The sequence below is a fragment of the Nicotiana tabacum genome, chromosome 10 (genome assembly GCF_000715075.1).
Source record: "Nicotiana tabacum cultivar K326 chromosome 10, ASM71507v2, whole genome shotgun sequence".
NCBI classification, from domain to species: Eukaryota; Viridiplantae; Streptophyta; class Magnoliopsida; order Solanales; family Solanaceae; genus Nicotiana; species Nicotiana tabacum.
The window spans coordinates 6,926,731-6,938,110 of NC_134089.1; the positions used below are offsets into that span (position 1 = coordinate 6,926,731).

Consider the following 11,380-nt stretch of genomic DNA (forward strand, 5'->3'; position numbering starts at 1 on the left):
ATCATAGATGGTTGACAATGATAGCCAATTATTGACATTAATAATACTCTCTCTCATTCTATGTTGGTACACATTACTTTTAAACTTGTCCCAAAAAAAAATTACCTTTTTATTTAAAATAATTTAACTTCAAATATCTTATTTAATTCTAATATGATAATTTATAGCCACATAAATGTCTATTATGCGTTTTGATAACAAATTTTAAATTATTTTTTATTCCTTTAGTTTTCTGTTTATCAAATACTACCACATAAATTGAAACAAAAAGTCATATTTTAAAATTTTATTCTTTTGTAATTTGCATCATATTAATTTTTTGACAATATGCACTCCAATCTATGTAGTAATATTAATTTGCTTAGAAAATCACAGAAAAACTCATATTGATAATTATTCACGAGCATAAAATAGAAAAAAAAAACTCAATTAAAATTTTTCAAAAGTAATTTTATGTGCAGTAAGTATCAAAATTCAGAAGAAAATAAAAAAAAGAGATATCATTTGTGGAACACAAGAGTTCAATAATTGATCGCTACTCTGTAAACTCCACTACCCCCGCACCCCCACCCCAACAAAAAGGTTAATCTTCAATTTTCGATTTATTTTCTCTTTTAAATTTATAAAAGCCAAACAATTTGTTATTGTAAACCATTTCAACAATAATGTAGTTGCCACACTTTTGTTTTATGCTCTTCTTCCTTTTCAAGCAGAAGTGGTCATGCCTATAATTAAACCCTTTCAATAATAACGCAGTTGCCACACTTCTGTCTTTTATATATATACTAATTGGAGGTAGCCCGGGCGATGTCCGGGCCCAAGAACCTTATTAATTTTTATTTAACATAAAAAAACTTTTGTTTACAAGTCATGAAACAAAATTGGAAGAAATCTATACAATTTAATTCAAAATGTTTCAAAACGAAGAGTACAAAGTGTTACAATTCTACCAGTTCCCTAATACTTGTGTTATTAGGAAGTAGAATGTTTTTGCCTTATGGCCGAGACAACAAACTAATCTGAAAAATACACAAGCAAAAAATATCTTAGCACATGTGTGTAATACAAATTATCAGAATAGAAAAAGTAGAACCATCAGGCAACATTCTGATATATTTATATTAACTGTATTTAAGAAGTTGAAATAGAGTTACCTATTTCAACTTCTAGGAACAATGGCTTCACTGTTAGTAAATAAAAGTCATAAAAGAGAGAAATGCATTGTAGCACAAAAATGAGAAAACGGGATAGTGAGCAAATATCATTTACGAAAGAACTTTAGATGAACTCTAGAGTTTCGAAACATCTATCAAACACTTGAAATTCGAGAGTTTTCTACCTTGTACATGATAAGAACCTCTGTAAAGTTTTCGCATCTCCTTTATGATTATTTGAAGCAGTTGATTCAAGAAGTTGCATGGAGCAGTTTATAGCTAAAGTATCAATTTTCTGAGCAATTATGTTTGCTACTTTATTTGTTGCAAAAGTATAACTGTAAGTTCAAAACTGGTTTGACCCTTGATTATGACAGAAAGCAACAAACATTATACTGATCCCAAAAGTGGATAGTGGTGGAAATACGAGCAGAGAAAAGAGGTTTCCATTGACAAGCATCTAAACTAAAATACGTATAACATGCTACAAAATGGTGCACTTGTGCAGTTTATCTTGTTCAAGCCTCCTATAGTAGCCCAGTTATCTGTATTCCATGTGCTAGAAAGTACTTACATTGGCCTCTCAATTGGAAAAGAAATTGTTCGTCTGATTCGCGTTCTTGTATACCCCTCGGAACCTTATTTACAAAAAATCTGCATTCAAAAGAGTATTGATCGTTATTAACTATATCTTAACCTCAAATATGTTGTGCTTAGGTAAATTTGTTCAACATGAAACTTTTTGTTGAAATTATAGTACACAATGGAAGTCCAGAGTAGGATCAAACCAGAGAAGATGCCTCATCTTACATTCATCACTGCCATTATTATACACAATGGTCTGAATAAGATAAGGCTGTGTTGTTCTGTTTCCGAAGAGATTTTGAGAAGTCTTGAAATGAGTAATAGGACACAGTTTACTGAAGTTGTTTATCACCAATGAGAGGGCACCAACAGGACAGCAGCCAATTCCACACAGAAACTTCAGTTGAAGAGCACGGTGTTTACACAGTCCCTACCAATAGATGAGCAAAAGCAAAAAAATACGCGACTTTTAGAAAGAATGGAGATATTGACAGAGTTCATTTAGATTACATTATAACAATCTTAATTGTTAATGTCATCAAATTGGTGTTGTGGGATATTTTATCCGTAAGCATATATATTTCGAACAATTTATACATTTTCATCATCACATAAGTTGGAACATCAGTTCAAATGCACTGTATCACCTAATCAAAAGTTCCTATAAATTATTTTACCATTTCCCTTCTACAATTTTAATCTTTCTTCATATTTTTATCTTTATTTTTTCTCCTCCAAGATTTTAATATATAGTAGGTCAATGTAATTTCTTGCTAATTTTAAGTTAAAAAATTTAAGGAATATCTAAATGCTTCGCCTCAAATTTGATCATCGTACTTGTACCCCACTGCAGGAGAAAAGCTTAATTCATTGAATAATTTTGTCAGACACCTAAGGGTAGAGGCTAAAACAGAAACACAGAAGCTGCACACACAGAAAGAGAAAAGCATGGAGGCAATGGAAATATTACAGTACGAACTGATCTCATCCCGAAGGTGATCAAACGCAAATTTTTAGCAACAAGAAACTCGAAGAACAGAGTGAAACTAAACAGAAAGATAAACAGAGTGTGACCTGAATAATCGTACGGGAAAGAAAAGTGAAATCGGATATTGCCCACCATTTACCCAAAAGTGAAAATACCAGATGGCCTTTATAGGGAGTGTGAGTCAGCAGACTGAGTAGGAGCAATTTGACAAACCTGATCAATAAAGATGTTGTAGAAAAAGTATATGATTATCTAGCTTAATAACATTATTGTTTCAATTATTAAAAATATTAATGTGACAAAGTTAAACAAAGGACCATAATGTCTATTTTTCTTTCTGTTTTTACGATTAGATCATGTTTCACATCAGCTTTCATGGCCTTCATGGCTTTAAACCTTAGGTTTTTTAATCAGAAACTTTGATGCAGTGTATAATCTCACAAGATGATCGGCAGATACAAACCTTAGGTGAACTTATTTGCATTCTTTTATGCCTTTTGTGAGCACATAATTTTTTCTCTATAGGAATTACTCCCATAAAATCTAAGAAAATAAATTTTTCCAATTATTTGTAATTTTATAGATTTTTTGTTAATTATTTACATTTTTTTGTGCATGATTATTTTATTAAAATCATAAAAAAGTACAGAAATACCATGCATTTCATTTAGGCTTTATTTTACATTTTTAGGATTTAACAGTAATTACTTATTTTATAAAAATTGAAAATCACAAAAATAGCTCATTTTTACATTTTTTCTTTAGGTTATTGATTTTTCTCTTTAATTTAGAACTAAGTGATTTTTATAATTTTTATAACCAGAAAATTAGCTTAATTTTGTATTTTAGATTAATTTAGGAATTTAGTTTTGGTATTAAAAAAAGAAGGGAAAAGAAAAAAAACAAATAAAGAAGAAAAGGGAAAATAAGAAAAGAATTGAAGGAGAGGAGATTTGTTTTGAATTTAGGGCCAGTTCAATACCCAAATTCGTTCCCAAAACTGGCCCAGATCACATTTCCTTACCCACTCCAGCCAAGCCCAATCCCTCCAACCTAGTCAGGCTCCCATTCTCAACCAAACGACCCCGTTTCGAGTTTGTGTCATCTCAGCCGTTGGATTTCAATAATCCAAAGGCCCGGAACTGAGGCTTCATTTGTATTTAATTGTCCTAACAGCCCCCCATACCCCATTCGAACCCCCCAAATCTGTCTCTAACCAAACCTAAAGAAAACCCTAGCCGCCCTAATATCCTCTCAACTCACCGGTCGGTGACGCAACTCTAATCAACCCCAAGTTCATACCACACAATTACCACCCACCCTTGTTTCCTAATCCACCACCATATTTCCCAAAATCCCCATCAAATGCTCTTAGAGCCGGATCTAACAAAAAGTAGAAAGGATCGAGTTTGGGTCATTTTTAACCGTTCGTGGGTTTTACAAGGCTCGTGTTGGCTCGAGATCCATGCTAGTCTATTATTCTTGGAAAGAACAACTGATTAGCGTTCATTTCGGGTCATCCCGAAGTTATTCGAACCCCTTTTGTTTGGTCAGTTCTTGTCTAAGCTTTCTTCCATATTTGTTTAGGTAATAACTAATACCCCATTCTATTTTCCTTAATTTTCGTGCTTTAGCATATCTAGGTTTTGATTTTTGCTTTGCATGACTCCAGTTTTAAATTGTTCTGTTAATTTCATTATTTAAGGTTGCTTGAATTGCCATCTCAGTAGCTTAACAATTAGGTTAATTGCAGTTATTAATAAATTATTGTCTTTGGGGTGTTTCTATTAAAAGTCCATTTTTCGTTTAAAGCCAGAGGATGTTTGCTTAAGTTTTCGATTGAATTCATTCCTGATTTTGGTTTGGGATTCAGTTTGGGCTTGTTAGTACAGAAGCCCAAGGGGCAGGTTGAGCATGTTTGGCTATATAGCCCAATTGCTGGTATTTTTCTGAAGGGTAAATAACAGAAAGTCAAAGGGTATTTAGGAGGTTTGGATTGAAAGAATCTTTCATAACTACCTAGGAAAATTCTAGAAAAGTGGGGAATAGGTTGATTTAACAAGTAGGTTTAAAGTTTGGGGTTTGAATTGAACAAAGGAAAATTGAAGAGAGGTAATAATGAATAAATAAAATCAGGTGCTGCTGCCCTAGAATCTTTCTATATAAGACCCGTTTCACTCATTATTTAGGGCAGAGGTCTAGAGTCCAAAAATAGAAACGGCTGAGGATTTTCTTCAAAAAATACAGATTTTTTTAAAGTTCATTCTCTGCAAAAAGTACTGTCCTAAGTCCTTTTCTGATCTCTCACAAGAAACTAGAAGAAATTTTCAAACTCCAAAAGAGTTGAAACATGGTTAAATTCTGGAAAGAAGCTGTGGCTGCTTTGTTGTTGCTGTTTTGCTCACAATTTGGCTGAAATCCTCACTTTGGTTTTGATTTGGCATCCAGGTATTTCTTAGACCCTAAGTGTTATGGAATGGTAAGTTTGAAATGTGTAATCCAAAATGAGAAAATCTACTGATCATGTTGCCTGTTGATTTTTATCTCCATGTTCTATAAGCTCATTCATTTTATGTAATAATACAGCTTTTCTTATATGCACTTTTGTTTGCTCATTCATATATTGATGTTGTATCACATTTATGAGCTTTGATTTAAGAGTTAGATTATTATGTTGAGTTGTGATCTGATTAAAATCTTCTCATTGGGTATATAGAATGCTCCAACTATCTGTATAAGGAAACTGAGTCAGATGATGAATGTTTTTCTTTGTTTTTGTTCAAACATGTTTAAGTCTGCCTAAGTAAGATGTTGATTTTCATGTGCTGAGTTGATTCATATTGTAATTTCGTGGGTTTACCTCTTGTTGAAGTCTGGTTTTGAGCATCTGGGCCCTTTTAAGAGTTATAATTGAGTGAGAAGGTTTTTGTCCACCAACTATTAAAGATTTTCAAATGGTGTAAGGTTTCCATATTGTTATGACAGTCATATCTTGAATTCAACATACTTAAATAGCAATTTAAACCCCAAATGTGTACTGCTAGCTTGGATAGTGAAACAATATTTCTTTTAGATACATGTCATGGTCATTTGGGTGTGATGGTATTTTGGTCCTGTATATCGTATTGTTGCACAATGATAACAGTCTAATGGGCCCGATCAGGTTCGTTAGGTTTCAGATGTTTTGCTACTCTGTTTGGGCTCGATCTTGAGCCCTATATCGTTCAGCTTCTATTTCCCCCAGAGGCAGTTTATTCAGAGTGGTGTATTGGGCCTGGGCCTATGGCCCACTTGGAAATGGGTAGTCGTTTTCCTGACCACAGTTTGAGGTTTGTATTGAACCCAATACCTCCTTTCAGCACTCTCTTTAGAAGTAGGCTAAAAACTAGTCGGCTTTAAATGATTAAAGGGTTGCTTTTTTTTTTTTTATAAGAACTTTCCTAGACTGTTTAATCAAATATAGTCCTTTGCAAATGGTTTGTTGTGTGCCATTTAAATTATACCACCATGGACCTCACAAGTGTTATTACTAGTTATTAAAACGAACCCTCATAGAAAAGCCTTTCGGCGCGTGTTTAAAATACAATTGTGATTGTGTACACGTTCGCATGACATGATTATAATTCTAAACCAATTCGGAGTATGCGTTCGCGCAACTTTGGAAAAAATTTCTTAATAATAAAATTGTCTTAATAGACCACTAATATAATTCTAGTTCATATAGTCCAAGGTGTGCCATCCACAATCTAGTCATTCATGGCCCTCGCATTAATTCCATAACTTATATATTAAAAATGACATTCGTAGTATACTTTAGGCACGTTTAATATATCATCGTGATTGTGGACACGTTCGCGTGACATTATTATGATTCTAAAAACAAAATCGAAGTATGCGTTCGTGCAACTTCGGCCCAAATTTTTCTTAATAATAATAAAGGGATATTAATTGGGGACACGTTCGCATGACATGATTTTTGACGCACCAAACAAATGGGTACACGTGCACGTGACCCGTTTCAAGATAATTTCTTAATTAAAAAAGGCAAATGCACATAGGTTCTAAAAATGAGTAATTAGACAATTTAATAAGCCAAGTATGATCAAAGCTACCGTGCTAGAACCACGGAACTCGGGAATGCCTAACACCTTCTTCCAGGTTAACAGAATTCCTTACCCGGATTTCTGTGTTCGCAGACCGTAAATAAGAGTCAATTTCCTCGATTCGGGAGTCTAAACCAGTGACTTGAGACACCATAAATTATCCCAAGTGGCGACTCTGATTTTAAATAAATAATCCCGATTTGATTGGAAAAAACTCCCTTATACCCTTGCGGGGGTAGAAAAAAGGAGGTGTGATAGCTCTGACCACTCTGCTGGGGACAAGAACCCAGAATCTCTAGTTCAGGGTTCAAGAATTCGAGCTTGTTTTTTGATTTTTACTTGGCTTCATGTATGTTGATATTACTGTATTCTGTAAACCTTTTGTGCTAATTGCAATCTATTTACCGTTCTAATATTGTTTGAATTGTATATAACTGTCTTCTTACGCCGCCCCTTTAAGTCTTCTAAAAATGTTGCACACGTTCGCATGGCCCGCTTTTTCTGTAGAAAATATACCCAAATAAGAACAAGGCTATATGAACATTTATTTGTTTCGGCCTGCATGCTGACCAGCTAGAGATAAATAAATTAAGAGAAAAACCAAGAGTGATGTAGGGAAGGAAATAAAGCCCGGTTCTGAAAAATCCCCGGTATTTGGAAATGTCCCGAAACTCTGCCAAATCTTTTCAAAAAAAGAAAAAGGAAAAGAAAAGAGTCATTTCAAAATAAGTCAACACTTTTTCCTTTTCAAGTATGTCAAAACTGGCCGAACTACGCAGGACTGATTCTCACCGGATGTGAGATACGTAGGCAACCTACATAAGGTTCGGCCTTATTTTTCGAAAAAAAGAGTAAGTGGTCAAATAAATGTAGTTTGGGTTTTTGGTCAAAATAAGCCGATCCAGCTTCAGTAATGTCTTAAGCCGTCCTTGCCGAGATAGCCTTAGAGTATCTTCAGTTGTCGAAGGGCAATTTTCGTAAAAGAATGGATAAGTCTGTCGGTACAATGTCATTTTTCCTTAAAATAGCACTTCCCGACCACAAAATTTATCTAGAATTGGGAAGGGGCCACGTTTGCAAAAACGACCATTTTCGCTAAATTAGCACATAGGGGAGGGAGTCATGGTCCGTTGATTTTTCTTTTAGAAATTAAAAAACCTGTTTTACAAAAAGGATCCACCGGAGTCAAACCTAACCTTAATCTCCCATAGGTATAAATGAACACTGCCTAGAACCTGTCAAAAGTGGTCATAGAACAGGCTCAATTGCAGTAGCATATGTGGAGGAATGATCTAGCTGAAGATGGTCAGAAGTGGGTGAAAAAATAGTTGGGTGCCCTTATAAATATTTTGGAAATCAAACCACGAGAAGATCTAATCAAGGCTTTGGTAAATTTTTGGGACCCTGTCCACAATGTTTTTCGTTTCTCGGACTTTGAGGTCACCCCTACTTTGGAGGAAGTGGCCGGGTATATTGAGTTTGGCTGGGATTTGAGAAAACAACAACTTATATTTCCAAAGGCTCCTTTAGTGCACAAGTTCTTTGACCTCCTGAATATCAGTAAATAGATGAATAAGGCCCATGTAAGCAAAGGGTGTTGTTCTTTCCACTTCTTGTACTTCAGGTTCGGGCACTCATCTAGGTTCGAAACGCATGAAAAGGGTTTGAGCAACAAACAAGATAAGGGTCGTTGGCAAATTCATCGTCGGTTCGCTTTTATTATGGCGTTTTTGGGGATCATGGTCTTTCCAAATGCGGAAGGGACAGTGGATACTCGTATGGTTAGAATTGCACAAATCCTCACTACCAAGGAAGATGATACACTTGTTCCGTTAGTGCTGGCAGACATTTATCGAGCATTGACATTATGCAAAGCTGGGGCTCAATTCTTTGAAGGTTGCAATATTTTTCTACAAATATGGTTGATCGAGCATCTTCGCCATCACCCCAAATTCATGAGTTATGGTTTGATCCCGGATAATTTCATTATAAGTTATGAGGAAAGGTAAAAGACTACAACGTGCCAGAAGGGTTTGAAACCTGGGTCTCCCACTTGAAAGATCTCAAAGCAAGTCACGTCGAGTGGACTATAGGATAGCTCCCGATGCTAGAAGCCATATACATGATGGCTACCAAGGGTTACCTGAGTTTGATGTGTGTGAGGAGTATCCAGTCATATGCACCGCAGAGGGTCTTAAGACAGTTAGGAAGATATCAGGTGGTGCCCGAAGATGAAGATCTGACCACCTAGGTCATTGAGCTACATCCAGAAGCTGCATTGCCTGAAACTTAAGTTTAGCAGGATTGGAATGGTTGCCGGTATCTAAAAAATGGCACCCAGGTACCAGATGTTGCAAAAGGGGAAGTGGATCCAAATTATGCCGCATGGTTTGAGAAAAGGTCTTGTGTAAACAACGAACCAGAGCTCGAGCCCGAGCCCGAGAGGCCTACCAAGAGACCTCATGTTCAAGCTTTTGATGATAAAATCCAAGAAAGGTTGGCCTAGGGAGAAAAGGAGAAAAAATATCAAGCCACGATTCACACCTTGGAAGAGAAGCTGAGAAACATGAAATTCAACAATGATCTCCAAGCACAAGAAGCTGAAGGTGAAAGAAGAAGGTTGGCCAAAGAAAATGAAGTTCTCCAAGCCCAAGTACGAAAATGAGAATAGCAGCTGAGAACCTGGGCAAAAGCAGAAAGGATGAAAAGCTCATCTATAGCCTTTCAAAAAAAAATACGTGACTATAAGGATGATTTACAAAAGACTAAGGCTGAACTCGTGAATGCCCGAGCCAAGTTAGCTAAGAATGCGGAGCGACGAGCCAATTTCGTTCGGCAACTGAAAGAGAAGTATGACAAAGGAATAGTGAGTATAAAGAAAAAGGTCAATGTTCTTGAGAACAAAATGGCCAAGCAGGCGAGAGATTTCAAAGCAGAAAGGGAGCATTGCTATGCCCTGATGTCACAGCTAGAGAAAGACCTGCAGTAGCTTCAAGAGCAAAATCATACAACCGGATAGGTTTTGGATGCCAGATCTCAGCAAAGCGGATGGTTGCTATAGGAGAAGGGTATTATCAGGGAAAGGGTTAGGAGAATCGCGGACTACATTGTGATGAAGTGCAACGAGTGTGAAGACATGGCTAGGTCCATGTTCTACGCTTCAGTTATGATTTTTGTCTGACAGATTATGGATGACTTATTTTGCCTCCAAGAAGATATGGCGCAAAGGCCCGCAGCAAGGCCAACTGGAGCAGCAGTCGAGGCACTTATGTATTCTTGACTTTGTTTGTTCGAGTATGTATTTTGTTAGTTCATTTTCGAGTTTGTATTGTCAGTTTCTTCTAAGTTTGTTAGTTCATTTTCGAGTCTGTATTTTTAGTTTTCTTTTGAAGTTGTTGGTCTACTCATTGAGTTTGTCAGTATTTATGTCTAACTTTGTAGGGGAAGTTGTCGTAATCAAGATGTTTTATTTTATGAAAATTTGAAAACCCCAAAAAATGTTTTATTTATTTATTTTATTTTGCACGTGTCACAGAACTACGCTTGGTCTGATTCATGCGACGTTATGATACGTAGGCAATCCCCATAGGATTCGATCATAACCGTGAAAAAAAAGGAGAGAAAACAAGAAAACTGTGGGAAAGAAATAATGGCAAAACAAGAGAGGAAAAATGAGAGAATAAAAGGATAAAAACAAGAATCAGCAGAGAAAGGCAAGAATGAAAAAAAGAGAGAAAGAAATCGCAAAATGGAAATTAGTGAAAGCCGGGATGACGCAAGCAGCCATTCAAATTCATAATAGAAATGATTAACTGCTTAGGTGCATTGCATCCCCAACGTGCGGTTGCCTATCTACTAAGCTCTTAATTGCTAACAAATTTGCTTGTTGTCATCAAGTCCAGGCAGGTGGTTAGTTTGTTTGGCATTCTGGAAACTCACCCGTACAACACCAGGTCCAAAGTCAAGTTGATCATGGCTGGACAAGAACTGGATGCAAGTGTTATTGATCCGTCAAGGAAGGGAGAAGAGTCTGATGTTAATATGAAAGAGGAGTTACATAAGTTGAAACACCAAATGGTAGAGATGTACCAAGCATAGATGGAAGGGCATCCACCACCATCATACCCCGCCAACCCGGCTTTCGTCCTGCCACTAGCTCAATCCCAAGAACCTCCCACTGCTGATTCATCTCCAGGTTTCCCCATTTGCCACCACTACCAAGGCACCACTTCCTAAACCACACAAGCACCACCAGCTAAACCAATCCCATACCCCTCTCCACTAGTCACCCCTATTTTTGTGGCACCCCACTCGCTACACTCTATCGATCCTCTAGTGAGCCTTTATTCCAGACCCAAGATAACCAATACTATCCCCCGAAGGCTACTTTCAAGGCCCCAGAGCATTATTCCTACACTCCTCGTTTCGACCTCCCAGTTGATACTGAGAAACCACCTAAAAACCCAGAGCAGGAGGAGATGTTCAGGAAGGTAAGAAGCCTGGAAAAATCGTTTAGAAACATGTAGGGATTGGGCGGCTAGGTGAGCGTA

The 11,380-nt window shown here is 36.6% G+C and overlaps 1 long non-coding RNA gene across 1 annotated transcript; it reads right to left on the bottom strand.

Annotated features, from left to right (window-relative positions):
- Positions 1–900: 900 nt before the first annotated feature.
- On the bottom strand, positions 901–2,926 carry LOC142164842 (uncharacterized). Its single transcript, XR_012695914.1, has 3 exons — positions 2,814–2,926; positions 1,965–2,169; positions 901–1,808 (listed from the first exon to the last, which is right to left on the bottom strand). It is a non-coding gene; the product is annotated as an uncharacterized LOC142164842 (long non-coding RNA).
- Positions 2,927–11,380: the final 8,454 nt, after the last annotated feature.